Here is a 27,354-nt window from a genome sequence, read left to right as displayed (position 1 = left end):
TGTCTTAATGGTTTCAGTGTTATTTTCTAATTTGGAATCTGTCTTCCTTCACAACTCATGTCAGTTTCAGACTTGCTTACTAGAAAGAGGGAAAAGCACTCCAGCAGTGGTGAAACTTTGCAACACTAAGGATATACCTTCGAAGTTTGTTTTCACGGTTTTATCATGGCATGAAGCTTCCCTTATTATAGACGTAGTCCTATGTGGTTAGCATACTCCAAGAAGAAAAGAGTTTAGGAATAAAGTGGATATTTAAAATAAATTTTCTGTTGTGCCAGATTCTGCTATGCTTCTGTAAGACAGTCTAAGGAGACTCACTGAAATCTAGGGGAGTTCACTGAAAAAGAGCTAATGTTGCCAAAGTTATTCACCTGTCTGGTTTGGGTTTTGGTAGAAGATCAGGCTATCTTACTGATCAGCATCTGTTCATCTTCCAAATGCACTGTCCACTATCGTTTTGTAGGTCCTCAGTACCCTCTTCTCCAAACAGCTGGCAGAACCCATCTCAGTATGGTTATCAGGGCAGTAGCTCTTTCCCTCACTCCAGAAGAGATACCAGACCTTTTCAGACCTCCTGATCCTGCTGAACCTTCTGCCAGAAATGCTCCTCCCACTTTCTGGGGCCTGGTGAAGATGGTTGCTGGGGGCAGAAAGTATAATGCGGGGCCCTAGTGCAAGGACCACTGCGAAATGAGATGAAAGTCATCTAATTTCAGGAGAGCTGGACCCTGGGAGGGCACTGCTTATGCAAAATTTTTACCAAATTACTTAACGGGCAAAGAAATCTATCTTAGGAAAGTTCTTACCACAGCCATGCCTTTAATTACAGGCATTTTTTGTTCATACTCATACTCAAGCTAATAAAAGGGTCACTCTTTTCTACATGGAAGCATTGTTTGAGAAACAGTTTAATATCAAAGCACTTCGAGAGCCACAGTATAAGATATACTATGCATTCAAGTATTATTTCAAAGAACCTGTCCCCATTATTTTGCCTTATTGAAAAAATCCTTTGTCTTTGGTTTCACTTTTTTTTTTTGCCAAAAAATAATGGCAAAACATGGAGTTGACAATGAGTTTATAGAAGCAAAACCAAGACCAGAGGCTGTTAGGTAAACAGGAGTCTTTAGCTAGTGTATGCTCTGTAGCTTTCCACAGCTCTTTTCTGACTGCAAACCTGTATACATTTACAGGTATTTGCACTATCGAGAGTGAGCAAGTTAACACTTTCAAGTTCTCAGTTATTTAAAGATGGCATACACTTTTTACATAAAAGTGAAATATAAGTGAGCAAAATGGTTTTTATTCATATTTAAACAATTCGTGGTGACTTCAGTATTTGTATTTTTTTAATTCTCTGACTTTAAAATAAATAAGAAAAAAAGGAGAAGCACAAGAATTTATAAAAATCTTTTCCAGTTAAACTTTTCAGTGCATGGGTGGAAATTAAACAGCTTTTATGTTGAAGGGCAAAATAGATGTGTTGTGGAGATGGAAACAGAAAGAAAACAAAAGGCTGAACAACTCTAATAGTAAATAATCTTTGCTATATTTCATCAAAACAAAATGAAGACTTCTAGGGAGGCTGAAAAACACCCTGGATCTTTGGTGTTCATAAAATTACAAATGATTAATTAACCATATGAAAAAATAGATTAAACCACCAGTTAGGACTGTATGCTTTCAAGAGATTTTTCCACATTAAAAATTACGTGTTGCTGGCTTTAAAAGGATTTTTAATGAGACTGTTTAAGGCAACTTTAATGAGAGAATGCTCAGCTTCAATAAGATGATTAGAAGATGTACCAAAATGTTAAATGTTATACACAGAAGGAACAAATGTAGCCTTTCCCAGTGCAGTCTAGATTTTAAGAATGATGATGATTGGGATACAAAATTTATTTTTAATCAGAATCCACATCAATATTAGAGAAAACAAAAATTTGCTTGCTAACATGATGATAGCTTATTTATTTTAACAAAGTTGCAGTGCTTATATCACAAATGATCCTTGTTTTCTTCTACCTTAAGTCTCATCCAATGTATTTATGCTAGTAGTTAATGGCAACTGCAACAGCAATAAAGCCTGGAGGGCCATGGCACTTCAAGAGGGAATACAGAACAGAAGATAATTGTGCATTTGGGAAGAGGGAGGACCTAGCTTATTCTATAACTCTGAAAATTAGAAAAAATATCCTAATATCCTAATAATTTGAGAACTAAAATTCCTACTTATTATACTTCTCACACTTAAATTGCAGGATGTACCACTGGGCCAATATGGTCCGATATGAGGCATGGGTTCTATTCCAGCTACTGGTACTGAGAAAGTGTTTCACCTTGGAGAAGGACTTCAACTAATCTATGTTTGTTTTCCTGTACCCTTAAATATGAAGCTCTGCAGGAAGGTTCTTTTTTTTTTATTAGATGGTCATATAACACCAAATATAACAGAGCCCCACTCTCAACTGATATCCATTTTATTTCCCAAAGCAAGAATTAAACTGGAAATCTCTATTGTTTTCCCATACCAGTGTTAATTTCAGTTGTATAAACCTTTGCTATGGAAGCTAGGGAAATACAGCATCATGTTTAGCATCACTTTATCTGCCTCTGCAGGATGATGCCATCATCCCTGGGGGGACTTCACTTGCCCACCTTTGTCTCATTGTTATAATTGATGGGGACTGACAGGATTCTTTTAAAGCTTGTCAGTGTTCCTCTTAATCAGCCAGAAAGTCTGTTGCTGAGTGACTGCAGTGTTTTCTTCCCACAGGTTCCTCCTTCCCACAGGCTACCCAACCCCAGCTGCTACAGGCCATGTGAGATAGGACCTGAAGGTAGCAATCAGCTTCTAGTTTCCATAATATCTTTGCCAGATAATGACCATCATGAGGTCATGAAGCCAGGTTTTTTGTTTTTTGGTTTTTTTTTTTTTAAATTAGAGACTTCCAATGTTGCAAACTTACCCTCCTCTTACAGCAATTTTAGCACAACTATAACAAACGTATAGAATGAAACAACTAAGAAACATACCGATGTCTGAAATATTTTCTTTTACATATCTGTGGTTTTCTTCTTCCTCGCTTTTTGACTAGAATAGTCAAGATGTGTGGTTTTTTTCATATAATTAGTATTTACAACTTGCTCAAGCACTAGGGCAAATACTATCTTAGGATTCCTGGGGAGGTAGAAGAAATCCCACTGACAACATTCACCAGCTGCTTCTTCTGTAGACAGAGGATTTGTTCACACCCTTATGATAAGAGGTACCTGGGTAACCACAGCTCTGGATCTCTGCAAGGTCTGTCTAACTCAGACTTCGTGTGGTTCCTTGAAAAGAATAATTTATGCTTTATTTCCTTGCATTCGGTAAAACAGAACTAGAAATATCTGTGCACATTACAAGGAGTAAACTTTACATCACCAATGTATGACTAAATGCCAGGGAAATCTCAAAAAACTGTTAAGCATTTTTTTAATAAAATGCAGCTTCTACATTATGAGAATACTAATGGAATTACTTTACAAAGTGAGCGAAATATGCCAGAACTAAAATTAAAAAAATCCAGAGAAACTCAACAGAAAATGAATTAGCAGTTCTCAAGAGACCAAATTAAGGGATAAAGGTGCCTTAAATTAAATTCTAGTAAATGCAAAGTATTATTAAGCTATCTATTAATCTTATTAAACTGCCTCAAAATTCTAATTTAGCTGTAAATACACATACAATTTAGAGAATTAAATATAATATGGGCAATAAATCTCTCAAGCATTTGTGTACAAACTACAGATGTGGTATTTGCAATACAAATATGATACATATTGAGTCACTTCAAACAGGACACGATCACAAGGGGAAAAAATACAGACTAATGTCAACACCCTGTTATCTCAACATTATAAATGTCACCAAACTCAGCTGTTACAAGAGTGTAATTCCTCCTTCCATGAGCATTTCTTGCAGATAATAATACATGCTGCATCTGCTACAGAACCTCAGAAGAATTCAGACCAAGAACTTTCTGCCACTGAAGATCTCACTTAAGTCTGTTCTTTAGGCCTGTTTCTCCATCATTAAAATATGTAAGTATTTTAACTGCCAAGTGCTTCCCAGAATTAAAATTATAGAGATTCTTTTTCTTACTCTTATTTTATCAAAATATTATTTGTGACACGAGGGAAAAAAGTCCACCACATTTCTACCTATACAGGCTGAGAAACTTCTTTTTGTAGTTCTTTTTTTTTTTTTTCTGATGGAGGAAATCTACCTTTTCTATAGGGAACTAGCAGTACTCATCCTTCCTAGTTGTCACTTGGCTGCACGTCAGGGCAATATTGCTTTGCCTTTCCAGATTGTTCCACTTGAGAATAATTGCTGAAACAAACTCCAACTCAAACCTCTCTGGTTTTAACAAAGTGTTAATTACTTCAGCAGTAACTCTTCCTTCTAGCAATCCTGTTTCACATTATGATTCATTTACAGCAGTATGCATGATACCAAACAGAACAAGTAAGAAGGTTCCTGGATATCTGAGCAAACTAACCACTTGCTCTCTGTTAATCTTTTCCTCCTGAAACTCTTTCACCATGTCAAAATGTTTTTTAAACTTCAAAGAGGTGAAAGCATATCTGATACAAGTACACTCCTGCTTTTCTCCTGGCACTCTGATTTTAGATGCCATTACTATTCATCCTCAGAAGTGAAGGTACCAGGAAGGAATGTGGCAAAACATCTCTGCCATGACACTCAGAACCTGGCAGAGCAAAGAGGGATCCAGCACTGTCCCCCCTCCTCCTTACCAATTCATCAGAGTCAGTTCACCTCTGACTTTGCGTAACTAACTGCATATTTACACAACTGGCACGTTGTCTCCTTTTGCTGCCAACATTAACTACTACACTGTTAGAGTAAAGCCACGATACCACATTTCTGAGCATCATAACTGTGGTTTATATTGCCTAAGATATGGAACTATTTATTTATTAATTCCCCCCTCCCCAGTAGGTAATATTAATCTCCATCCATAATAGAGTGAAATTATTTTCAAAGTTGTTGCTTGTTTGCTGAAACAAAAAGAAATAAAAACACCATTTACAGGATACATGATGTGGAGGACTACTATAACGCTTTTACTATTTGTTTGCAAAGGTTGAGTAAATTGCCTGTAAATTATGCAGTCTTCACAAGCTCTGAGCAGTAAAACTGTTATTACACTTTGCACACTATGTACCTCTAATACCCAATCTGAAGTTCATTTATCAACAACCTCTCTTGTGTAAACAATCCATGGGGAAACCTGACTTGTTTTCACTTATTATTGATGATCTTTCAAAACTCTGAAATTGCCTCCTCTTCAATTTCCTACCACTGAATTCTTAGGTAATCACCTCATCAATAGTTCTCAACAAAAATAATTGTTTCCAGAGAAAAACTCTCTCCAGATTTTAGGCCCTTTAAATTGGTCCCTCTCTGTGCTTCAGAAGTGTGAATAATAATAAATATATATATATATAAAGCTCGGAATGTGTATATGCTTTTATTAAGTCAGAAGTGGAGAAAAGTTTTCCCAGAACAGGATATGGGGAAAGAAAAAATGAAACACAGGCTGCCACCTTTTAGGATATGTATATTTTCTTTCTTTTGACATTAAGTTCAATCTTCAGTCTAATTTATACAGCAGTACATTCAAACACCAATAAGGTACTCACACTCACGGCCAGTCCCAAGTGCACTCAGCTAATACAAAAGGTGAAGAGGACTATAATTTTGTATGTCTTTTAACGAAGGGGTGTACCATAGGGCAAGAAATAGAGGTTTACATTAACTGCCTTATTCTCATCTGTGGTCCATATCCCTTGTGTCCTTTTCCTTCATCCTCTCTTTTCCACTGTAATAGCAAAGATGCACGTACTGTTGCGTCAATACACACAGCAATCTGTCTGACAAGCTCTTCTCTCCCAAAAAAGGAAGCAAAAAGGCACCTAATCTCTACTTGTCTGATTTGGGAAAGCCAGCTGACTGCTGCCGATGTACCTCTCATAGCTCTTGATGTATCAACACCGTTCAGTTAGCTGAAGCAAAGCTATATGGCCTTAAATAGTTTCACATTTGCATCTTCTTATCTTGCTTATAGTTCAGAGCTGGTGGTTTCAGAAAGTATATTAAATGATCAGCTGCTTCTCTTCTGAAAGTCTGTTCCATCATATCTGCAGTCTGGTGTAATTACAGTCATAATATCTGCACAAAACCTACAGATACGCATCAAGGTATGTTCCAGTTAACACTAAAACCAAAGTGCTTCTTTACATTGACTTCAGCCAGTGGATGACCATGCCAGAGGAGGTTATACTAGTAATTTCTTCTGTGCAGTTTACATGGGGCTCACAGGTAAGATTCCTGGGGCAGGGACCGTGCCTGCCTCTGTATTTACAGAGTGCAAAAGACCTCCAAGCAGAATGTATAAATTATGAGTAAAAGTTAATAAGTAACCAAACATAAATGTAATAACTACATTAATAACTTATAATATATTACATAAACAGGCTAGACCCATTGGAAGAATGCAGAAGCCATGAACATTAATGATTCTCTCAGAGTACATTTATTACTTCACAGACAGAACGGAACAAACTTACCTCTTGCTGGATGTCTTAAGGTTTCAGTGCATAAGGAATGATTTAATAAGGTATTCGCCCTCAGGATTAACTCACGGCCATGTACAAAACAGACCTTTATGACTGATGTTTAAATATCCTTAAAGGAACCTAAACAGTTTATTTCTAAATAATATCTCTGAGATTCAGGATGAGGTCTTCACAGAAACACCTGAAGAGTCTGCTTAGGAATATCCCACCACAACACAACATTGTAATACTTTCTGAAAATTAAGGGTTATTGTCCTTAAATGCTATGCCCAGCTTTCTGCCTATTATCATACCTACAGTGCTGCAACTAAATTAGCATCTTATATTTATATATACTTTTGGTGCTGTAATTTACAAGTTCAGAAATGTCTAAAGTCTTTGAATAGAACATTTTAACAAGAAAAAGGAATCTGTACTTTGAAACAAAATGGGTTTTCTGAAAACACTCTTTGACATAATTTTTTTAAATCTCTGCTTTTCATTTTATAGTTTTTCTGTGTTTCCTTCCTCTGCTGCACACCACCTGCAAATAAATGTCTGTAATTGCCTGAGTTTTGTTGAATCTTATACTATAAGGAGAATTGAATTCAATCATGCTTCTGGAAGAAACAAAGTTATTTTTAGTGTAACAGTAATACATAATGTCATTTGTAGAGTCATTTGGCAATGACATTTTTACTTCTATAAAAGATGTGAAAAAACTTATGGCCAATTATTCTTTGCTGAATGTATGTTATTATATTATAATGCAACACAGCAACAATATGATGTTACAGTGTAGTAAAAAGTTCTTGGCACGAATCTGTATTTGAGTTTATTGCATAACAAGCTCAATCCTGCTGACAGAGACACTGATGAATGCTTTGCTATTGGTTTAACTGGAAACCTCAACATGCCTGATAGTTGACTAACACAAGTACTCTCTTACACAGACCATTTCTGAACAGGGAGAGTAGAATTATTATATCATGTCTTGGGTTAATGCTACTTACATATGTAACTAAAAACTATTTTCAAAATGCCAGGTGTTATGTCTCAGAGAATTCGAGGATGCTTTAAACAGATTTATAGAAATAGTATGGTGGCTATCTCAAGGTTACTCTGTTGAAGAATGTTGTAAATTAAAAAGTGAGTACAAGGGAACTACACTAAGCAACAGAACTGAGTTTAATGAAAATGATTAAAATGTTCCCATTTTTAGAAATCATCCAAGGATTGCTCTTTATTTTATTTGTGATGAAATGAAATCTAAATCAAGGTTCTACTGCCAGAATAACCATGAAGGGATGTGGGGCACACCCTCAGTCCCCCCTTCACCCAGTGCCAGAGGCTCTGGAGGTGTGGAAACGCCAGACCTGGTCTCTCCCACCTCCCTAACTACTTGACACAACGTTGTCTCTGGATCAGGCTTAAAAGAGATTTTCAGGCTCCATCTACACTAGGAATTAGTCCAGAGATTGCTCCTCTGCCCTGAGGCTACCTGCCAGCGTGCTGTGTCTGTAAGGCTAAAACTCTTCATCAGTTCTCTTATTCTCCAGCACAGGCTGGCTGGACCAGACAAAGCACCAGGAATGGTCCTTGGCCCATACCACATTCTGAACAGCACCAGGGCACTTTCCAGGAGAATGCTAACTGGTGAGAACAAAACCATGCCAAAAAGCAAGCTAACAGGTCTGTGTGCCAGCCCTGATCACTGCAGACATAGTTTTTGTGCCCCACAGTGACAGAGAACACAAGATTAATCCAAATAAATGTATGGACCAACATTTTCTCTGGGTAGGCTCCATATATTACTTAAAAAAAAATTAATGAAACTTCCACGAAACATGAAGGAATGGTATCTTGCTGGAGGCTGAGTGGGTTTCTCCCAGGAAGGAAAGAAATAGTCTGGTATAACTGCAGGATGCAGATTAAAATTATCAGGCACACGTCATTCTGCCTGCACCGCCAGCTGAAAAAAGTAGGTTTTCCTTTGCACTTAACCAGCTTTGTCTCAAGCAAGTTTAAAGACAAAACTTGGACTAATTTCAGTGGGACTTTTGCCTGTGTATGGGATGCAGAGCAGAGCCCTCTCCTGGTGAGCACTGAAGGTAATTGAGGACACCCCTGGCATCACATTTGGCACTGTTTGCAGCACATATCTGTGTGATGAAGTATTGAACATAGGCACTCAAAATAAAATATTAGAAAAGTTCAGCTCTTTGGAGCCATGGAACCTTATGATTGAGGTCAGATTTATTTGGATTAAGAAAATATATGGAAATCTAAATGACACTGAAACGATGGCATACTTGAAAACTGAAACAAAAAAACAGGTTATATAACATATTTAAAGGCACAGTTGGCACTTCCGTATCACAATGACTAGCCAGTTGTAACCTGCTTTTGAACCCATAGCTGAACCCTGCATGTCGAATTACCGAAAAGGGTGGGTCACCTTCTTTTTAAACCTGAAATCTGATAACCAGGGCAAAAGAACCCCCATCCATTATTTCTTTTTATGACTATAAAGCCATGAAGCACCAATAATAACCTTAAGTATACAGACCAACAAACTTTGCTTAATTACACACTTTTAGATTTCATACTTGAACCTGAAAATAAAAAGCCATATTTCAAAGCCCTGCTTTTGTAAAACAAATTTTACAACAGGCACCTAAGCTGGATGCAGCATATGGTAGGCACTCCAATAAATCATAATAGTGATACATTGCCAAAATAGTGGCTGTCTGTCATTACATTTTCTCAGAATAACGAATCCCTTTGCTTAAACAACAACAAAACCTTTTTGTCACTGAGATACGAAATAAAAGTATATTGCTTTTGTTTCAACAATATTTATGAAGATTCTAAAGCCCATATTGTTTCTAGTAACATATGAAAACATGATTATCTGGAACCATACTACATATGGCTGTAACCTCATTCGATTTCACAAGGTAAGTAGTGTTGGGTCTATAGGATTTTCATGGAAGACCTCTAAGGAAATTCTGCGTTTCTATATGAACTGGTATCTGTATAGGGCAACATTGTTCTGCTGACTCAGTATTGAACCAGCATGAAGCGTGTATCACAAGCGCTGCCTTTATATAAGAGGTAAAACCAAAGATATGGAGCACTTGCGGTCATTAAACACCCTATGGTAGTTTTTGCAAGTGTAGGAGTGCCTGGCCAAATACCAATCTAGATAATTACATCCTGCCTACTTACATTCCCCTGTTGCTTTAAATGGGTAAGGTATTATTCTTCTATTCTTGTGTAAAAGTGGATCCTACAGACCTTCCTTGGACTCTGTTAGGACTATTTCTAGCACGACCTTCTCCAGGCAGGGCTCTATATGGTCACACAGAGTCATTTATATGACTCAGTATATTGTACTAGATTTTGGATTTGCTGCCTTCTGAAATCACTGCCACTGATCTCACTGGAATTCACTTCAGCCCAAAGGCACTGATTTAACTAAAATCATCATTTAATTCCTGCCTGTGAAAGTCATATTTACAGTAAATCACTGTGAAAAAAATAGCGTTTAGTTATGAGATCAGTTTCTGTAGGACTTCCTTTGGTACACATGATCCAGGCCATATGCTCATTAGTTTTGTGCATGATCCTGCCCACTCTCACCAAAATCAACAGCAAAACAGCAACATGTTCAATGACAGCAAGGCCAGGCCACCTAATGGGAGACTTGCCTTGAGTCTGTACTGTGTAACTGCAATGCAATTCTTCCATCCCTCCTCCTCAGTCTGAAAAATGTTACATCGAACAAAGATCATACCTAATCTTTTCAAATCAGCTATATCTTACGTTTTAAGAGAGGGTGTAACAGATGGCTAAAAGCTTGCTTTAAAGTGATATGTCTATCAAAACAAGCTATGATACTGGGGGACTCTTCCCCATAACAGGAATTCACTTTACTGAAATACAATGGAAGGAAACCAGACTTTAGAAAACCTTCATTATTGTGTTTGGGTACCTCACATTAGACTGCTGCTGTTCACAGAAGTCCTCTGGAAAGGAAGGAGTTGCTAACTTGCTTCCCTACAGAAGGTGCCTGTTAGCAAGATGGGTGCTGGTGTTAGTCATGACTGTTACTTTGCAGCAGGGTTGTCAATCACAATTATTTCCTGCAAATCTGAGTTTCCCCTCCTGCCAGTTACTCTCTAACCTCTCAGTTTCAAAATTCACTTCATATTTCTGGCTTGTCCTATACTATGTCAATTTGAAGGCTGGCTTTTGGGGGCTTTTTTAGTTTAAATGTTTTTTTAGCTATATTTGTGTAGGTCAAAAGAGTTTTCCAAGTCTGTTCTCTTTCTGAGGGGTGACTCTCCCAAGACAGCAAATACGGGGTTTTTACAGCCTTGTTTTCATGAAGATTTAGTCATCTTAAGTCTGAAATTATTTAGGAGAAAGATGACCACGTTAGGACAATTTGTTGAATGCAAATAACTACATTTAAAGGAAGACAGTTTGAGTAAAGATGCGCTTTAACTAGCATCACTGGATGTAAAGTAAACAAATAGAAGGCAGGTAGGAAAGAATCTTCACAAATCAGTACTATTTTTTCCTCATTTCATGCGACTTGCTGACCTCAAAAGTTTCTGACATTCCGTACTTCTGAAAATCAAGACTTTTCTCTCACATCTCCTTCCAGCTATAGGAACTCTTTTGAATTTTTGACTTACACCCTTTGGAAAGTGATTTACAGTATCTTGAGAGAAGGAGGGTGCTGCAGCTGGTTGAAGAGCCACCAAGTCTACTCAGTGAAATAGTATGAGGTATTACAAGGTGAAGGATAAGAGTATGAAAAGTGACTAGGCCATTAGGGATTTTCTTCTGCTTCCCCATATGAGGTAGCAAAGAGGACCAAAGACAGCTGCTGAATTTCCAGCAGAAAAGAGCATTCCATTTCAAAGCAGGAATGGACTTTGTCTCCACCCACACTGACCAGCTTGAGAGGAAGGAGACATGCATCCTATAAAAGGGTATAGCAACAGGTCCCCTTGTGTAGCACTTGATCAGTCTTCACATACTCCCAGCCCTCACAAAAAGTCAGGACTGCTTTACGGTGTTGGTTTATTGTAGAACAAACAAAAGGAAAAAGTGAAGTGCCGACTTTGGTACCTACACTAGAGCAGATTAGTGCTAGCCAGCCGCAGGCCGGCTTGTGACCCGCGCCCCTTAGGGTCCTCTCCTTCTCCCATCGCTACTGGCTGTAGCTGCCTGGCGCACACCACGGGTTAGGGAAGGTGAAGGGTCCGGCCTTGAGCTGCGAGTTCGAGGACAGAGGGACGGGCGTGCAGGAATAATCAGGAGGTGCGAGACAGCCGGGACACCCGCAGTCCGTGCCCGCCGCGGTGCGGAGGGGCCGGGGCGGCGGCGGCAGCGCAGGCGTGCTGAGCGGGGCGGCCCGCGGGGGCGGCGGGTGGGCAGCGGGGGCAGCCCCGGCGGCTGCGGCTCCGTCGCCGAGCAGGGGCCGGCACAGGGCGCAGACCCGGCGGCACCTCCCAGCACAAGTGCAAAGCGGCGCCCCGGGGCTGCGCTGGCCCCTGCGCTCCTCGCCTCTTACCTCCCCGCTCCCGGGACGGTCTTTTTGGGCGGGAGGGGGATACCTTTCCTTAGTAAAGTCCCGTCCCTCGCCAGGGAAACTTTCTACGTGCCTGTGCGTGAGAAGCAACTAGTTGCAGTCGCTGAAGTGCGAGGAGTGTTTGGCTTCTCCCCTACCAGCCTCCTCCTCCATCTACCTCCACCCCCCAGAAGTCTCCCCTCCCGTTTTGCTCCGAGTTGCGCTTTATTTGTGTGTGGAGAAAGGGGGGGGACTTGCAGAGGGGATGTCCTGTTTTTGCCAGAGGAACAGTGCAAAAGGGGAACCTCGGCTCGGAGAAGTGACGAGAATAAATAAATAAGGAGCTGCCCTAAAATAACGGTAGCGGCATACCCCGGCAGCGACAAGGTGAGTGTCTCTCTGACTTCCCCGTCCCCGAGTCTCCCTCCCACCCCTTTTACTCAAGAGGTGGAGGAAACCGGTTCCTTGTCGCATGTGCATGTGTCCGTGCAGATGAGTGTGTGCGTGTGCTTGTCTTTAGGGTTTATTTAGCACTGTTTTCGTGTTGGGCCGATAACTAAAATAAAGTTACTGTAAAACAAACGTGATGGGTAGGAGGAGCGGAGCCGTCCATCACGGAGCAGAGACGGGCTTTTCGCCCCCAGCCCCACGCGAGTTAAGTTGCGAAAAAAACGGTCTCCAGGGCGGACGGGGTAACTTTTTGCCCGTCCAGTCGGATTTTCTGCTTCTCTCCAGGTGACAGCCCCTGCCGTTTTGGCCTCAACTCTCTTCGACTGGTTGTTACTCTGGCCGCTGGGGTAAGCCCCGAAACAGGCACAAGCCGTGCCGGCTGCCACTGCATTGTTTCCCGCTTGCGCCTCCCGCCCACCCCCGTAGCGGCGGAAATGGGGGGCCCGGGCTGTGCCCTGCGAACAGCCGGGGGGATGCTGGCCGGCCTGGGCGAGGCGGGAGGCAGGCCGGACGGGAGGGATCGGTGGGTCGACCTGTTACCCCACTGCGCCTCTGAGAGCCGGAGCCGGCGGCGGCGCGACCGGAGGCTGGGAGGAAACAAGTTTTCTGGGGGCGGGGAGCCTCTCCGACCAAAGCAGCATGAAAACACGCAGAAATGGTAGCGAGCCCCTTCCCGAAACACGCATTTCTGCCAGCGAGACGAGGGTTTGGCCAACTCGGGGGGTGAGGCACTTCGGCCAGGATCCGCAGGCAGAGGCTGCGGCGGCAGAAGGGATCGGTCTCCCCGCTTGCCCTCAGGCTCCGCTCTGCTCCAGCCGCCGACAGCGCTCCGGGTCTCCCCGGCCGTCCCTTATCCGGTCGCAGCACCGTGGGCGTGCGGCGCTCGGAGTGCCGGCGGACGGGGCAGGCTGCGTACCGGCCGGCAGCCGCCACGGGGGTTTGGGCAGCCGCTTTCCGCGGTGTCCGAGGGGAGCGGGGACAGACCTGCCCGTTGTTTTTGTTTTTCGCCCTCTCCTCTCCCTGAGGACTCCCTCCTGCCCTTCCCCTCCCCCGCCCCGGCTTGTTTTTCTTATGGTTTGAAGACAAAACGGTGCGTTTTCGGGTTGTCCCGCGTCGCCCCCGCCCCTGCCGCGGGTACCCTCTGCGCCAGGGGACTGAGGCACAGGAAAGCCCCAGCGCGGGGGTCCCGCCGCCCTTTCCGCCGGCGATGCGGAGTCTTGTGTTTTGGTTTGAAAGCGTTTCCACGTGGGGAAGCCTCTGTCTGTGTGTGTGTGTACTTGATCCGCGAGGAGGTAACAGGATTCTCCGTGTTCAAACCCAGTAGGCTGTTGGCCATTAATTTGCCTCTCCGGCTGTCATTACGGACACTTCCAAAATCAGATGCCCGCGGAAAAGCGCCGTCTGGGTTTCACACGGCTCCGGCGGCGGTTCTCCCCAAAGCGCGGGGGCTCCGCGCCGTGCCCTGGCGGCTGGGGTTGCCCCGGGGCCGCCGCCCGGCACCCACCCGCGGGGGAGCAGCCCCGCGGCGCTTTCCACCGAGAAGCGAAAGCGGGATTCCACGGCAGCACCGCTGCCAATCAGTAATTGGCATCTAAAATTTCATTTACCTTTATGACACTGCCGCGAAGAGCCAAGTAGGTACGGCGCTGCCTTCCCGTTATCCCGCGGGCAGGATTTAAAGCGGAGCACACGCAGGTATATCGCGTTTATCTCGCGAGTGGAGATGTGAAATAGCTGGTATTTACAAAAAGTCCTCGGAGGCACGCTGTACCAGACCAGGGAGCTCCTTGGCCGATTCCAGTTTAAGCATGAAGACATGCTAGAACAGTAAGAAACCCGTATTTTCAGTTTTCTGAGTTTTATTTTACCTGTTTCACTTGCTCAGAAGAGGCAGTGTACCTAAGATAAACTAATCAAGAGTTTAGATTTAGAGTGAAGGATACTAAGCAAACATCTTTTCTGTACGGTAAATATTTCTTTTTGGTCTGACCCCAATGTTTATTTGTTATTTGAGGAGTGTACTTTGCATTAAAACTGAGGTTATATCGTTTCATTTCCATAACACTCAAAGGAGAAGTTTCATGAAGTTACAGTGGGTTTGACTTTTTATTCCAGTATTTCTGAAAATGCTGCCGACTAACAAATGTTTGCATGCCTACAATATGTATCATACTGTGAGTAAAGTGGAAATACAGATTGACATGTCTGTCCCCTCCCCGTGATTATTCTGTATGCTTGACATCTAACATTAGCTGGGCAACAACTTTTCTTGCTTTCTTTTGAATATTCTGGTATTTATGTTACCAAATGTTCTTCAATCATATTTAATAAAAGTGAAAGAAGAATATGTTGACTAATCTTTTATGTATCTTTGTGCAGATACTTCAAATGCAGTTATAAACTATGTGTGTATATGGTTGTACTGCAAATAAATTTAGTTGAAGATTACTCTTGCTGGATTTGTGTTTATTAATGGCTTCACAACACTTTGCAATAGAAATTTATTCTGCTGTATGGATAATGCCAATAGGATAGATAAGTTCTAAACGAGGAATTTAATGTGTGGAAAACTGGTGGGTTCCCAGTTAATTGGAGTTCCCAGTTAAAATGTTTCCAACAGGGCAACTAGAAATACAGCTATAGATAGTATCCTGTTGCATATTTTTAGCCTCTGATGCAAGCTTTTAGAGCTACTCTCTAAATTTCATGCAACTTTTACCTTTCAGTCCTAGAATTAATCAATGTTAAACACCAGAATTTGGTATGGGAAAGTTACCTGTCTGTTCCGTTGATGACCTGGTCATATTGCATGATGTTCAATGCAGTCTTCCAGTGTTGAAATTTAAACTTTTTCCTCTCTTAAATATGAAAGTTAATTCAGAAAGAAGGAAGAAATTCCTGGAATTTCTGTCAAATGCTCTAGGATGCAACTACTAATGCTTTTTGTGTTTTCTTTCTTCAAAGTAGAGATTTTATTAACTTAGGGTAAAACAGGTTTCCCTTTTTATAAGGAGAGTATTCAGCATACTTCTATATTGCAGCTGCTGATCATATTTCATGGAGCTGTTAAAGCACTTAAAACCTAAAATTAGGTACTGTCTGGTAGTAAATATTTCAAATCACTCCTTGAAGAAATAAATAGAGAAATGAGCTTTAACAAAAAAGACATTTTGTAATAAATTGTTGAAAAAACATAATCTTGCTTTGCTTTTACTTAAAATAATACAATTACAATCTGGATTACTGATTTCAGCACAAATGTGTTTTTTCTGTAAGGTTTTTTCATCTCCTGCACTTTTATTGTGATTTTATACTGACTTTATTTGATACATAACCTGGTACTTTGTTCAAGCTATGTTTACTGTGGCAATGCTTGTATTAATAGCTATTGAATTAACTTCTAACACTCCTGTACTTCCAGTGAATATTCTTCTGATACTAAGACCTGAAATGTAAGTTCCCTTGCTTCCTCGTATGCATGTTTCTTTATGGCTTTTAATTGCAGGAGGTGTACACTTGCTTTTTTTCCAGATTTAAGATGAGTTAATTTACCAATTAGTGAGTTTCTGAGACCAGAAACGTTCAGAACTCCTTGTTTTTTACTTTGTACTTGAGGATTGAATGTTATTTTTACTATCCAACCTATCTATAATCTTGCCATTTTGCATTAGGAAAGCAATATTTATGTTGTGTACATGGAAGAAGAGTTTTGATATCTGGTCATCGACTGGAGAGGTTTATAGGTAAACTTTTAATATGTGGTGTTGACTTAATATGTGGGGTTTTTTTAATTTAAATATTGTGTAAATGTGTGTCCACCTTAACCTCTTCTGTCATTGAGAAGTGCTAATTGATCTTGCTGGCCCTGACATAATAGTATAGTTTGATATTTGAAACCTTTCAGCTTTGGCATGGCCCTTTAATCACCCCTGAGATTTCAGGCCATGGTTCTACTGAAAGCATAAACTGCTACTCTTTTAAGATGAAATAAAAATGGTTATTAAAAATAGATTATCGTTATGGTCTTTTAAAGTCAGTAGATGTTTTACCTATCAAAGCACCAGGCTTTACAATATACATTAAAAACTTACTGCTTTACTTGCATGTATTAGGTGACATTTTAGATGTTGCTGTAGAGAAATCAGATTTTTATGAAATAATTTTTTTGGCCAAGTCCACACTTCTGTGTTGCAATGTTATTAAATCTGTCATTAAATCAGCAGTGCTTAAAGGAACTTGGACGCACTTTGCAGTGTGAAAGCTCTGATGTGAAGAGTGCTTATCTGTCAAGTGAAGAATAAAATTTATTTGAAAAGGCAATAAAACTTACATTTTTAGTCCACATTGTAGGTTGTAATACTGCCAGAAGGATTCCTTTCGGGATGTCTGTAATAACTGGTGAAACTATTTGCCTGGTGAAAACTATTTTAAAGCAATTTTTTCTTTTTGTCTCTAAGCCTGATAAATGTGTTGGATAGCCTTTTGCTTTAATGTTAAACACTAAAATTACTTCGATGATTGATTATCCTGTATCAAAATGTATCACTGGACAGTCTCACTCACAGGATTGTATATAGACTAGTTGTCAGACTTTTGAGCACAACGTCAGATGCTAATGGCTGTCTGAGGAATACTAAAGTTTAAGCATTTTATTTTCAATTTGTTTAAAATTTCTTCATGACAAGGGAAACTTATAATGAGGAGTGGTTATCTTTAGAACCTTTGGAGGTCCATGTACCAATGGGATTAGGATATATTTGGTCTTAAGCTGTTAGGCTCAGATACTAGACTAAATTCTGATTTAGACAGCAATTACCATGGATTTGAAAAGCAGGAGTTTGAAGGTTTTCTGTGCTTTGGGGTCTGTTTCGCCTTCCCAGAATTTAAAAAAAAAAAAAAAAAGGAAAAAAAAAAAAGAAAAGGTGATTTTTTTTTGTTAAGCAGCTGCCCATAGATGGACAGTGCAGCAAGTTATGTTACAGGACTATGTGATGTGTAGGGCTGTTTAACTGGATGTAATTTAAGTGCTGTCTCTGAAGAACCCGGTCTGTCTGGACTGACTGAATACTGCGTTGTTACACCAGGGTTGCCTCCTATAGTGGCTGGGCTACACGATTTGACTAATTTGGAGCAGCAAATTGCCAAAAGACCTCCCAAGGCAACCTGCAAAATATTCACATATAGAAGACCGATTTTCATATAGCTGATAAATTTTACTTACGTATTTAAATTTAAATGTACTAGGTTTTTCAGCAATATTAAAATATATTACTATTGTGACATGGCCCACTATAAGTTGACATTGTCAGCAGTATAAAAAATTACTGCTGCCTTTTTTTTTTAATTGAGTAGATGCAGCAAGTAAGTATGCTGCTCTTGACGCATATATAATTAAACCACAAAAACCTACATTAAAATAACATGGAGGGTCTGATTTAGACCACAAAAGTAAAAGAAATGCAGAGCTGAGTTTGCAACTTTTCAAATAATTCTCCTCTATGTGTATATAACTATTGAAATCAATGCTGGTGCATGAGGTAATTGGAAACTTAACTTGATGTTTTGTGCCAGATCCTTAGCTGTTGCAAATTGTAGTAGGAATGTTGAAATACTGGAGTGGTCTCATGGTATGCCAGATGAGTATCTAGTCCTCTATTCTTAGTGCAGTCTGTTTTTTGGGGGAGGTATTGTAGAATACTGTATATGTGTGAGATCACATGCACAGAGGAGTGATCTTGCAATCCTTAGAAAAAACAAAGGTGACTTAAGTCCAAATCATATATTCATGTTTTCTCCCATTTTCAGGTATTTTCATACTCCTGTGCTAGAATATATATATATATATATTTTTTTTTTTACAGCACTTCATAAATGACCACAGAAATGGCTTGTGCAATAATTGTATTCCTGAAAATGATGCAGTTAGAAATACTATTAATTGGCTGTGTTCTCTTAATTCCTTTCGGGCAACTTTGTTGCTCATAGCGGTGAATGTTCAGGTTACTTTTACTCAGAGACACTTCATTAATGCCAAGTCTATTCAATGAAATGTGTGAAGTCTGTTTACCATGTTAAATCCCACCTGGATATTCCTTTTTATTCACTTTAGTATCTTCCCAGGGAATCAGAGAAAATTAATTTCACCTTTCTCCCAAGTGACAGCAGCTAAACCAGCCTCTGCACACTCTGGTCTATGCATCCTGAGATCACGCTGTCTGTGAGGTCTCTCTTCCAGCTCTCCCGAGTGTCCCAGCATAAACATGGTTTCAGAAAACCAGGTACAGCTTAGGCAGCTTATGCATATTTCCTCTGCCAAGTTCTAGCAATGCAGCTCAGCCTCAGCCTCATGTCCCTGTTCTGGGCTTCTTAACACAGAGAACTAGGGAGCTGGGAACTAACAGGGCTGAATGGTATAGAGGTTTTACAAATAGAATAATTACATCCTGGGAACAGTTCTCCAAAATAAAATTTTCAGGTTACCCCAAGGCAAGATTTGGAACTGTGGTAGGTTTCCCAAGTGGGAAGATTAAAGTACTTTTCCACTCAGCCACCTATTTTTATGTTTATTCTAATCTGGTGTGAAGGACCTGGTGTAATGTTCATATTAACTTAGTTCAGGCAATTGCTCCTTCAGAGAAGCAATTTTTGTGTCCAAAGCACCTGCTGAGTGCTGAGCTTACTGTGCACTACTATGGCTAGGAGTAACCTGCAATAAGAGTAGGGTCTTTCAGCTAAAATGGCCATCTGATGTGTTGCATTGTAACTTCTGGTAGCTATTTAGTATGATTCAGATTCAGCTTGTTTTGCAACTTTCTGATTATACTGTAGTTGAATTTCTCCAAGGGCTAGCTGAGTAGTCAGAGTTTTGGTTTAAGAAAAGTGAAATGGAAGGAGTTACTCCTTGATAGATGTGAAACTACCCAGCTTTTTGGGGTCTTACTTAAATCTGCACTGAGGGAAGTCCAAGATCAGGACTGCAGCTTGAGAGACGCTGTCAAATCAGGACTAAGCCTGCAGCAGGCAGTTCAACTGTAAGGAACAGGGCCATCATTTTGCCCTGTTTTTACATACTTTGCTAGGGATATTGGCTTATATAAGCAGTAATCCCAGTAATCTGCGTGTGACTTGTTGATGGGTGTGACTGACCGATTCTGAAGTTCTACATGCATCTGTTTTCTGTGGCAGAGGACAGACGAGCGGGAAGCTGTGGCTTCATGTTTGGTGGCAGTGCTTCTTGAGCAGCCCTTCAACCCCTCCTCTGCCGGCTGCTTGTTGAAGCTGGATCGGTTCCTCACCGTGGTTCACAAACAGCTGTGCTGGCACCAGGCAAAGGTCGGAATGAGTGGCAGCACCCGCGCTGCTGAACCTGGCACCAGCGCTGCAGAAATAGCTGCGGAACCACAGTCTCCGTTACCTAATCTGCCACCTCTATTAACTGAAGCACAGGGTCAAGTCTGCGGGATAGATGGAATTTTTTGGAACGAAAACATTATCTGCAAAAATGATCCCCTGATATTTAACCAAAAGGTTTTGTTGATGTGTTTTTTTATTAACTAAAACTAAAGTTGCTGCAAATAATTTGCAGATATATGTGCAGATTAAAACAATAGGGGAAGTTTTGGTACCTTTGGAGAGCACAGCTGTGATGTTCTTAAAGGAAGGGAGGAGTTCAGGTATGATAACAGATTCTAGAACTTCTCCAGATGTGTGCACTGCTGTCCCAAAGCTGGGCTCACAGGGGACAGGCAGAGCGTAACTCCATTAGAAAGAGAACATCATGACTGAGAGCTGTGGCAGTTGTGGTGGGCTGCATCCTTTTGCCACTATTCCTGGGGAAAGAAGTGGAATAATTTCTCAAAAGTGGCCATTACTTAGCTGTCACTGTAGACAAGTGCCTAATTTATAGCAACTATTTTTTATTAAGTCTCCTCTGTCACAAAGTATTAATTTACATGCTATCATGTTCCAAATGTCTGTTGTATGTTGTTCCCATATAACACTAAAATATACATGCTATACCACATCATGGGTTTATGAACAATCGAGCATGCCAAACTAGCTATGTTATTTTGATGTCAGTACAAGTTTGATTTCTAGAGATAAGAGTCGTGATGCAATAAAGTTCTGTAACAGTTCTGAGTTCTGAGTTGGCATAAATTTTTGATTAATAAACTCAAAGGATACAAAATCAACTTGGCACACATTAAATGGATTAAACCGCAAACTAAAGCATAGATTTCAAAAATACTGATTAATTAATCTTTAAAGAGGACACTATTACACAGAAACTTTCAGGGTGTGGTCATCAAATCAAAACCTATTTATTATTTTACCTGTGACACAAAGATGAGTAAGTTCTACAAGAAGTAGTACCTTTGATTATATCAATTGCTGACCTAATAAAAGAGGTCTTTTTTATTTTATAGACTTTCTTGTACTTCTGTCATTAGACTGTAATGCCTACAGTACTGCTACTACAAAATCTGCAGGAAGATTAAATAATGAAGAAAGCAGATTGCTAAGAGGAGTCTGGCTCATTGAGTAAACTGAGAACAAGCAAACAGTATGTGCTTCAGTACAAGCCCTAAAAAAAAAAAACAACTGGTGTCCACAGCAAATCATAGCCAAAAAAGGAGTAGTAATTATTTTCAAAAAGTACTAGGCGGAGTAAGAGAGGTTACATTACCCATGTATATAGTGTGGGTGCAGCTACTAATGGAAAACCGTACCTTCTTTTAACTTTGTAAAGGAAGCTGGAAAAATGGAAGTTGCAGATAAAAGACTAGAGGAATAATTAAACAATTGGAAAACATGTTGTCCAGGCAATGAGGAGATTTTAGTTTACCAAAGGAGAAAATAACATAGTGTGATCACAGCTAATAAATATCTAAGGGGGGGAAAGGAAATCTGGTAAATGATCTGGTGTCAAAAGATTTGTTTGATTAAAATCTGAGAATATGTGTTCTTCACAATTACTTTCTGTAGTACTCATAGTGCTGAGTTGGAGCAAAAGAGGCTGGCTTGTGAGATGATGAGCAGTTCCATGGGCTTCATGGCGTTTCAGATGCTTAGTGGGACTGCTGATGGGCCTGGAACCAAAATGAGTGCAGATAGCTCTTGTAGGGATCAGCAGCATGAAAAATGTAGACTACAGAGCACTTCCAATATTTGGTTTAGCATTTTCTTTGTGCTGGACAAAGGTGGCACCTCAGAATGTTGCCGCTTTTCATTCATTGTATTCTGATGGTTTCAGTTTAGCTTGACAGCTGTGGTGCATCAGTGTTAGGTTTGATGAGTAGTAATTGTTCCTTGTCAGAAACCACCTGAGCTGTGTGCTGGTGCCATCAGGAGCTCCTTATTCTGGAGCAGTTTTGCATTCACATTTTTTGTTTCCTGTTGTTCAGCTATTCCTTGAGAATGGAACACGTTCCCAAATGTAATATTTAGACATTACGGTCAACTTTAATTAAGGAAAAGGTGGCATTTCTCCTACCAAAACAGAACCAAAGTACCCAGATTTATTTTTGGTGGTTTCACTTTTATATTTCTTCCTGGAATTTCAAAATGTTCCACTGAACAACTTTATGTGACACACTTGCAGTCCCAGGAGTGGCAGCTGCCTGCCGGGGTAGGCAATGACACTGACAGCTGAAAAGGAAGGACAAGCTGTGAGCTTCCTCCTTCATCAGGACATTTCTAGGAATCTTGGCTATTACTGCGACTTCTTCAGTAACTGTCCTTGCATGCTCATACTGCTGAACACACTCTTGAAAAGGTGGCATGGCTTTTTAAAACAAATGAGATGTATAGATATTATGCTGTCACGGCTTTCATTTTAACATGCAATTGGATTCCTTGGGGTAATATACCCAGCCTTGTAAAACTGCTGCTTACTTTTACCTGAAAGGTGTGCTCATTTTTATGTTCTCCCAAATTCTAAAATGATAAGTAGGGTTTCTGTTTTAGAAATAACCTCTGTTGTTACCTTATGCTATTTTTGTGTCACAAGATTATTTTTTTTAATATGTGAAAGGTAAATTTGACATGTCTTTTTAGGGAGATAAAATAATAAATAATTAATATTTTCAAAATGACAGTGTCTCTTTAAATATTTTGTCTAACCAAGCACAGTCTTTTCTTTCTGCTTTCAGTGGCTTGTTTATAAAGAACTGAAATGTTTTATTTGGTTTGTTTTCAGGTATTTTCTACAAAAAAAAAAAAAAGAGAGGGAAAGTGTCAGAGAAATTAACCAAAATATGCTGTGTCGTAAAAACAAAATCCTTCCCCCCCAAAAACCTAGCTGTTCAAAACATTTAAATGGCCACCTAGTAGGAAAATAAAAATAAAATTTTTATTGAAATTATAACAGAGTACACTCCTATCTGTGGCATCTTTGCATTACTGTTTTTTTTAATTTCCCCTGGGAACTGTCTGTCTTTTTGGTAAGGTTTGTGTAGGTTTGATCAATCATGAGTTTGAAAATGCTACATTTATTTATTTTTTTTTTCCAAATCAATTTCCCTTTATTTTTCAGGGAACACAGTGGGATTCTAGATTAGATTTGTTTACAAACCCAGACCAGAAACAGTCTCAGCATTTGTTATTTGGAATAATCTGTAATTGATTAATCTGGAATGAGTCGGAAGAGGTCTGTCTCACTGCATGCCTTATTGAAGCACGAGTGAAGAGGTCTCTCGCAGTTGGGAAGCCCCCAGGCATGAGTGAATTTCCAGCTCTGCTTTTCATCTCGGCATTTTCATGGTATATTTTGCAATGGTAGGCTAAGGGAGCAGTTGCTGGGATTATAAATCTGTACTCTGAAATTCTCAAAGCTAATCTTTCTTATTTGTTGCATGGGTATGGGATGGGAGTGGCAGGCAGAGTAGGGGAGTCAGTTTTAGCAATATTTGAGTAAAACTGATACCCAGTTTTACAGGAGAGAGAAATGCTGCACTCAAGTATTATTTTACCTAAAGTAATGATACAGTGTTTCCAGTTGTTTACCATTTGTCGAGAAGTATTCCTGTTTTGCTGTTTTCCCACTTGTTTTATTGTATGATGATGATGGGACAGCAGGCAGATCTCTTCCCACAGACCCTTTCTGTTTCTTACCTGTTTTGTGTACCGAACTGATGCAGAGACCTCATGGTATGTGTTGCTCTGCTTTTTTGTCTTGATGCCTGCTTTTGACTGGTATCAAATGGTTTGGTTTTGCAGTGGTGTGACTTAGGTAGAAGCACCTGATGCAGAGTGGGAATATAATCTTAATTTTTCTTGAACAAAATGTCCACAAATGCCACACAAGCAATGCCATCCTTCAGGAACCTCAGTTCAAGGAAGCAAACTACACTAAACTAATGATTATATATGTGTTCACCAAAGGCCGTGCAGAATTTTCAAGACTGTGTGTAACAGATGTGTGGTGACTGGCATGAAAGCCGATTATTTGACATGAATTTTGAGAGGTTTTCAGTGAATTAAGAGTTTGGTTGCATGAACTGTGTCTGTTTTGATTGCTCTATTTAATGTCTGGCATGAATTCACATACTCAGAGGGGAAGTTAGAAGTAACAAATTATGTCCCAATTAGAGATACGTAATTTTTAAGGGGAGAGAGAAAGTAAAAGGAAAACAGATGAACACAGATGTGCCTGATGGCTGTTAAATACCTGTTCCCTGTTTTTAGCATGCACGATAACCCAGTATGGATAACTCTATTGTCTCAAGATGTGGAAATGGCTGAGTTGTGTTACCAGGAACAAACACTGTCACCTCCCACAAGAATAACAGGCAGACCCTAAATCTTCTGTCAGTCTGAGCTTTGGGGTTATCAGTGTCCTGATGATGGAATACCAGGGATTATGGGATACCAGGATTTTATTTTTAATTTGTAGGGCTGAGGGGGTTTTGTTTGTTCTTTTGTTTGTTTTTGTTTGGTTTTTTGTTTGTTTTGTTCTGTTTGCTGTTTTTGTGTGTGTGTGTGTGTGGTTTTTTTTTGGTGCTAGTAACTCCTGACATTGCACCTTGAAACTTATTTTTTTTCAGAAGCATGGTTTCTGTATACATTAGAATACATACTTTATAGCCAGTATATATATTAGAATATATACTGTATACCCAGTTTAGATATTTGCATGTTGTTAGGCACATCCATGCTGGATACGGGGCTGGGATGAGAGTGCTGGTCATGTCCCGAAGGGTGCCCTGCTCAACCCCCTCTGTCTCACTGAGATGTCGCCACCCATGCATTTTGCTGTGACAGCGAGAGCTCTGATTTATAGAGGAAGAAGCTGGGTCCATTTACTTTCAGCATATCCTGGAAATTCCTCCTGTATTTCTTCTCTGTACACAAGTAGCAGGGCAGTGTGCATGGTTGTAGTAGGCAGGAAATTTGTCTGTGCTCAGAAGCCTACCCAATTTGTGTGGGTTGTTGTATGAACTCCTAGAGTAGTTATGATAATCCAAAATAAGGAAGAATGTATTTTCTCTATTTAAGCAATCTATCTGCAAATGCAAATTGATGTTGGCAGATGTTCAGCAGAACACAAAACCCAGCACAGGTGTTTTTTACCCCACCAGGGCCTTCTGGACATGCTGAGAGCCAAACCAAGCTGTGCCCTGTGGATGGCATGGCATGGCATGCTGTCCTTGCAGCTACAGAACAAGGGCTCTGGGTAAGGAAGGAGCTCAGCATTTTGGAGGTCACTAACAGATGGAGAAGGGGGTCCTGCACGTGTTATGAAGGGTTCCAGACAGCTCTAAAACTTCTCTAAGGGTAAAATTCTCACCCTCATCAAGCTGAAAGTGGACTGATATGAAACTGATTGGAAGAAACCCTCTAGAGATGAGGCTCAGAGGAAAAAAAAAGGTACTAGAGAAGGAGGAAGGGAAAAATGGACATTCCATATTTCCCTTAATTCTCTAGACTGTGGAGCACGATTTGTTTCTAAAATGCAATACGAGTTTTTTAGGAAGCTCATTCACTTACCTTGATATCAAGAGTTGGAGAGCAATTACCTCAGCTAAGCCTAAATACCTGACTAAGTCATACTGTCAGGATGGCTTACTTGCCCTTTTAACTGTTTATTATGTTTATTGTGTTTAAAATCTATTAGTCATTTGCTCTTCCTTGAAGTTAGATATAGATGATAATGTTTCTTATGTTTTTTTTTCCATTAAAGAATTGTTTATATTATGCTTGACACTTGTTTCAAGAAAACACACCACCTGTATAAAAGAAAACACAAAAGACTATAAAGCTAAAACTAATTAACCATGAAAATTATATCAAGCAATAGCTTTTCTGAGATTATGTGAAGAGCTGAATTTTCATTTTGCCTTACAACAAAAGATAAGAAAGTTGATATTTCTTCTTTTTCTACAAAAACAAGGACAGACAGTGATGTGAGGTTTATAAAAAGCCCTATGGTTATAATTTTATTTTAAAAGTGTTAAATTAATATGTTTTTTTCTTATTGACTTGTCTGCTGATAGTTTCACTTGAGCTTTGAAGAAAAAAAGCACATCAATCTCATTCCTCTTCTGGGGTGTGGATCTTCCTTCTTTTCCAAATGTGATACTACTAGGGACTGAGAAAGCTGTATGTTTTTACTGCCCAAAATACAGTTTCTGATTGTAGATATAGGCTAAGTTATAATTTTAATAAATCAGCATTTGGTTTCTTTTTCTTCTAATTTGGGTTATATTTTATCTTTTTCACATGAGACTACAGGTGATATGCATGCAGAGAACTAGAAGAATGTTTTCCTAAGAAAGAAATGATTGAGTGTTAGGTGGTGCCTTTTTGTTGTTGCCTGTAACCTCTCTTTGGTTCCCTCAAATAAATGAGTTTCATGGGAAACAACTAGCATGAAATCATCTCATTTAGTGAGATTGCGGTGCATGTGCACTAGTTCCTTGCAGAGATTCTCATTACCTGCCTTGCATAATCTTTCATGCCTTGACTGTGCTTCACTCCTCGGCTGCTCTGTGGGAACAGCGCAGACCCAGGCAGAGACTTGCCTGGGGCTGGGGGAGTTCGGACCCCAGCTGATTTGTTGGCATCATACTGCTGCATGTCCTGCATACATGTAGTTGCAGTTATAAGCACTAAGTACTTTTACTATCACACGTTTTTGAAGCAGAGCACTAGAAAATGAGAAATTGTTCTATTTGTGACTGCTTCTCACTTAACATTTTGACTCTCAGCCTGTGGCTGTGAGAAAAATGATTTCTTCTTTCTGTCTGTGAGGTAATTGTGTTAAGCATAGCAGTATCCTTTCTGTTTATTCTCTAGGCTTCTTATCAACACATTTTAAAGTGTAAAAACAATGTAGTAAATTTGACTAGGATCATGCTGCTCCTGTACTATACTACAAGAATATCACTATGATATAACCTCAACAGTAGTAGGTGTTCTTCACTTGAAAAAGAATAAAAATAATCTGACAATGTGTTCAAGGGGATTATTATGTCAAAAAAAATGTTGTGGTGGAAAGTGAGGACCACCCCCCTCCCATAATTTCATTTAAGAGGACCAACTCCTAGTGGACCAAGACAGGACTTTCTCCCTCAGTTTTTGGGTCAAAGTGAAAGGGAGGACAATTTTTCCGATTGCCAAGCTCCTCTTCCAGATGGTGTGTTTTTCTTGGAGCTCCATCTCTGTCTGGTTGACTAGAGGGCCTGAAGCAA

At 40.0% G+C, this 27,354-nt stretch overlaps 1 protein-coding gene across 18 annotated transcripts in view; it reads left to right on the top strand.

The window, feature by feature from the left end:
- Positions 1–11,809: 11,809 nt before the first annotated feature.
- The window catches only part of EYA4 (EYA transcriptional coactivator and phosphatase 4), a 157,079-nt gene continuing 141,534 nt past the window's right edge, over positions 11,810–27,354 (top strand). For 16 of the 18 annotated variants that reach the window (XR_014183803.1, XM_082049874.1, XM_082049879.1 and 13 more), the window contains exon 1: positions 12,044–12,601. The gene's annotated coding sequence lies outside the window, so the exon portion shown is untranslated. Of the gene's footprint in view, positions 11,965–12,043; positions 12,602–13,720; positions 14,492–27,354 lie in introns of those variants that run through there. The other 2 variants (XM_082049882.1, XM_082049880.1) reach the window with 2 other exon arrangements.

Source organism: Streptopelia decaocto (assembly GCF_964273445.1).
Source record: "Streptopelia decaocto genome assembly, chromosome: 3".
Taxonomy (NCBI): Eukaryota; Metazoa; Chordata; class Aves; order Columbiformes; family Columbidae; genus Streptopelia; species Streptopelia decaocto.
Note: the sequence above shows the minus strand (reverse complement) of the source record. Positions and strands in the feature narration are given on the sequence as shown.